Raw genomic sequence first — 5,591 nt, forward strand, 5'->3', positions numbered from 1 at the left:
ATCTGAAACGTTATGCAAATATTGGCGTCCACTCGGGGTTGCTACAGAGCAACTCCCCAGCCTCTCCTGCTTTCTCTGGCTTGCCAAAACGCACTCCAAGCCACAAAAGTGGGACTGAGTCCAGTGGCAATGCCACCACCACCCAACCCCATCGACACTCGACGTTTTAATTCGAGTGCGTTTTTCATCAACGGCCTGGTGTACGGCGGCCCCCCGCACACTTCCGCTTAGCTCAACAACCCACACAGAGAAAGTCTTGAGGCTACGCTAGAGACCCTTCAATGACCAACAGGCGACTGCGCCAAACTGCAATGCCTCAGCGTCGGCGTCGGCGGCGGCGTCGGCGTCGGTGTTCGCGTCGGCGACGACGTCAAGTGAGGAGAGTGAAGCAAAAATCAAACAATCAACAAAATAAAATCCAACAGGCCAGTTCCCCCAGCTCAGCCTGTCCAGCTGCCCCTTGCCGCGAGTTTATGTTGCCTTTGTTCTGCTGCTGCTGCTGCTTCTGCTGCTGGTCGCTGCTTTTATGCGCACGCCCCCAAAGTCCAGTTTTGCAGTCATCAAGTTTTTGAGTCGCACCCAAACCAACTGGCACTTCCGCTCGCCCATGCTTCTTTGCCATGTCTTCGCATCCGTTGCATTCACTTTGCCACTCCCCCACCCCCCTCTTCCGACCAGCCGCAGCCGCCAGTCTTGTTCTGCTCCTTGGTTCGACTGCAGTGCCACCCTTTTTATATATATATATATACATTTTTTTGTTGGTTTCTGCAGGCGGCAGTGCTCTCTATATTTTATTTTTAATTAATTAATGCGAATGCAAAGTACATTTTCTACAAGTAAAACTTGTTTTGCAACAGGGCGGGGCAACCCTTTAGGGCGCGCGCCCAAGCCCCCGCCCCACAGCAGCCAACCCATTGCCGACAGCAGCCAGCCAGGTAGTTAAGCAATATTTTTGCCACGTCGAGCCTCCAAAATGTGCGCCACGAGGTTGCACCACTAAAGAAATGCAGTTAATTTACTCAGAAGTAGCGTTGCCCCGCGGGGCTTGGCAAGGGCCAGGGGCAGGGGGCGGACTGAAGAAGCAGCGCAAGCAAGAAAAATGTTGCTGCAGAAAGTGTGCTTGCAGCGTATGCAGTCGCCTCTTTTCAACAGTGTATGTGTGTGTGTGTGTGTATGAGTGTATGTGTGTGTGTAAGCCAGTTGAAAACTTTGCACTTTTTGCTGTAGTTGCTCCAACTCAACCAGCTCCTGCTGCTGGTGGTGCTGATACTGTTGCTCTCCATGCTGCAGGTGGTGCTGCTCCTCCATGAACCGTTTGCAGCATTCGTTTGGCTGACTCTCTATTTCCTTTATTTTGGTAGGAAAATGTAGCAAAAGTTATTTCTTCACGGGTTTGTACTTATGCAAAAACGTGGGCATGTGAATGGCGCAGACCTAGTCTCCCACTTACTTTATCGGCAGTTAACTAATATAGGGTCTCTTAACTCGGAACTAAAGATAAGTTATACGGTACGCTTGTTTTTCTCTAAATGTATTTTTCGTTTTAAGTAAAGTTTCATAAGAAAATGCATTTCAAATGATATATAATTTATGCATACATATATTTTTTGTTTAATAATTATCCTGATTTTATGAAGCGATCGCGAAATATATATTTTGCCTTAGTCGAATTTTTAAGAAACGTTGATTTCATTTTTACAAATTCTTTTTGAAGTAACCAGTATTCAGTCGTTCATATTATCATTGCAACTTTCTCTTTTTTATGACTGAATCAATCTCTCCAAAAATACTCTTCGGCATGCATAAAGTGAATTCTTAAAACAGCAAATGAGCTAATCCCTAAGTTCTTAGATCCTAATTAAAGATACTTGGTATGTAGTTGGGGCTGCCCAAAACTACACTTGCCAGCTTCATCAGTGTTGTTGCAGAGTACCTTCTCATGGAGCATGGTTCAGCGACACGCAACTCAAAAGGCTTGACGCGCATCTTTCCATTCAGTGCCAAAGCCAGTGCCACTGCATGCCTGCGCCCCCATCCCTTCTTCTTCACCCACGAGAGTAGTCTTGCAACGCTACTGTCCCATATGCAAATACTGCGCCCACAACTCGATGATGCACCTTGAGCAAAGTATGTGGCATAAAAAGAAAATGCAGCAATGCTCCGCTGCAGTATGGCAACGGGAAGTCGGGCGTGGGGCATACGACATGTGGCATGTGGCATGTGGTGGGTCGTGGGACAGACACATTTTAATGATGCATGCAACAGTAAACTGCAATCAGATATGCGCACATCGTTAGTCTTCAGCATCAGCCGCCGTTTGTTGATTATCTTAGAATGGAGAGCACGGCAAGAAAGATAACTCATACGCTCCGTTGCCGACGACATAAAGTCGCATATAGAAATTTATTTGCTCAGCAAATAAACTGCAGCCATGTGCAATGTCTGTGTGTGTGCTTGTGTGCCGTAGCAGGAAGGATTTGCCGCTCGTCCGCGTGCCTCCTTCTTGGTCTTAGCCTGCCCGGTCCTGCCTTGCGCCCAAAGTAGGAAACCCCTAACGGAGGCACTTTTTTATGCAACTTCTTCAGCACGAGTGCTTGCCCAAGTTGACGTTTCAAATGTCAATTGTGTGCTTAACTGCATTCTTTTGACTGCGACGTCGCCGTCGCCGTCGCCGTCCTCACTGGCTTTTCTTATTTGGATACGTGTGTGCGACTGTTGCTGAGTAGGGCAACCCGCCTTGGAGGCGTTCTCGTCCTTAACTCGAGGTCCTTAACTGCCAGGCGCAAGGCTTTGTCTTCTTTTTCGTTTCTTTTCCTTTTTTGTGTCAAAATACGATTTGAAATGCTGCAAAAAAAAACCTTAATTTCATATTCTTTTATTATAATAAAGTGAACAGACTTAATTTAACTTTCTTATTAATTTATTTAATATTCTAAAATTAAGATTATTTTTTAGATTAACAAATGTATATATAATATATATATATATATAATATATAATTAATATATATATATATACATATATATACATATATATATATATTATATATATATTTATTTCAAATTTAAAAGTTTAAAAATTGCATTTTTGCGTAGTTAAATAATAACTAGGGCGGCACAGCCTAAAGTAAATTGTCTATGGTTCGGTTCATGTACCCAGATGTCATATGTTTTTAAATGTTGATAAAACAATTATCTTTTTAATTTATATTTGGGCGTTGTACTGCAAATATTCTCCCTCTATTGTTGTACCAAACCATTTTTGGAGAAAAAATATGCTTTCCTTCAGATTTCGGTTCGGCGGTTTTCTGATCAACCGGGTTTCGTTTCGATTCATGAACCGATCCAGTTCAAACCCGGATTTCAGCCTTGTGGAAACGACTTTTTTATTTGCCCGTTATTGAAAACTTATTTATAATTTTTACATTTTTTTAATTTGATGTATTAAATAATTAGGAAGACACTCGTTTTTGTCAACCAATAAATAAATAAGTAAATAAAAAATCTGGGTGTAACTCGGAGAAAGTTAGAACATAATTATTATCATGGTTCTTTGCTGGCAGTTAATGTTAGTCAATTTTAACAACGATTTCGCTCAGTGTTCGCAGAGCATAAATAATTTCCTTTCTTTGGTTTTCACTTTGTTCAAGCAACGTAGCAGCGACGTTGCAGTACATACAGGCATATATGTGTATGTAAAGAAAGTCAGAGCGAGATAGAAAGCGAGTCAGCCTGCAATCTTGCCTTCAATTAAGCTTTGACAAGTGCATTGCATACAGCACTGAAACAGAAGCAGAAGACGCAGCAGAGCCCAAGCCCACAAAGCCCATAAATATGAATGACGATGAGGATTCCAGCAGCAGACTGGGCTAGCCCGGGCCAGCATGACTCCTTGGCCAAAAGGATTTGCCGGCCAAAACGAGCAAAAAAAAAAAAGAGAGAAAACATAAAAAAAAGATGATAAAACTGAAGAAGGAAACGCAAATAAATGAATTGCACTTTTTCTTTGCGAATTTTCTTGTGCTTCTACGGGCATTTCAATGAACTGCGAAACTCAATGGCAGCTGCTGCTGGGCATAAATAAAAGCAGCAGAGAAAACTTTGCATATTGTGTTTATTCTATGCCCACAGATACGGCGACCAGGTATAAAAAAAAAACATACGCCCAGACTGAAGCTAAGCTACTCGCAAGTCGAGCAGTGCCTCCCTTTTAATTAAGCGGGCGCAAGTCGCAGGCCCATTGTGCTTAGATAATGGCAAGGCCACAGCTTGGATAGAGAGGGAGCGGGGAAAGTTGAATGCGAATGCAAATTATGCGCTCATTAATTAAAATTGAACCAAAATTGAGAGCAACAGCAGTAACTGCTGCGGCAACTCTTTGCCAAACAGCTAAAAACAAGAAAAAAGAATGCAAGAGCAGAGCTAAACTTGCCACTGGAGCACCATCAAAGCGCACATCATTACGATGCCCAACTGCCCAGCGTTCTGCTCGTCATCACCAGAAGTAAAAATACAAGCACAAGCTGAAGCTCTAGTTGAAGCTGAAGCAGCTGCCACGCCCTTGACGCCCACGCAAGTTCTCAATGTCCACGCCAGTGCACTTTGAGGTGAACACTCAAAAGTATGCCTGGGTATGAGAGGCAGGACCTGGGCATATAAAAAAAATACAAAATGCAGGAAAAAAGGCTATCTTCGGCACGCCGAAAATTAAATACCCTTGTAGACATATTGCTAACTGGTTTGCAGTAAGAAGCACGGTGAAGCCCGCAATTGATGAGTTTAGTCAAGATATCTTGACAATCAGAAAAGTTTTTCATAGAAAACTCATTTGTCGAGTTCGTTCTTAATAAGATTTTCTTGATATTTAAGGACCGAAGAGTAAGTCCCGAGTTGAATTAAAATATTTTTAAAAACAATGAAGTTTTTTATATGATAACTTTATTTCCATTTCTCGACTAGACTCTGTTAATTTTGATCAAGAATATATATATTTTATAGGTTCGGACACATCTCCTGCGACGCGTTGCATATTTACTGACCAAATAATAATACCCTTTACAATGCCATAAAAGTTATACATATATAACTTTTAGTCTGTGGTGGGGGAATCCCTCCCCGTTGCTTGTCTGGGTCTTCTTCTGGTCTGAGGCAAAATGCAAATCTTGCAGATTTTTAATTTCTTTTCAACGAAAATTTTATTTTCTGTTTGCATTTCTTGTTGTGCGCTATGCCAAAAAAAGGGCCACGAGCGAGGCAACCCTTTTTTATTTACCAGCTCTCTCAAACAGCCAGATGAGGAGGCTCATCATCATCATCATCATCATCATTATGGTGCTGTTGCTGTTAAGCTTTATTATTATGTATTATAGATTCATTTTATGCACTTTTTAATTTCTTTTGTCTCGAGCATCGGCATTAATCTTTAACTAGAGATGAGCGCGTGACACGCCACAATATCGTAAGTAAGTGAAATTTTACCGTTACCACACGATTAAAAACCTGAATTCTTTCGTGTTAGCTTATTCAGCTGTCTGTAAAAGCTGTCTAGGATATAAGTCTGGACCGATTTGCACCAAAAATATATCTTAAAAC

This window comes from Drosophila novamexicana, unplaced genomic scaffold (genome assembly GCF_003285875.2).
Source record: "Drosophila novamexicana strain 15010-1031.04,08,12 unplaced genomic scaffold, DnovRS2.1 tig00004560-arrow-pilon, whole genome shotgun sequence".
NCBI lineage: Eukaryota > Metazoa > Arthropoda > Insecta > Diptera > Drosophilidae > Drosophila > Drosophila novamexicana.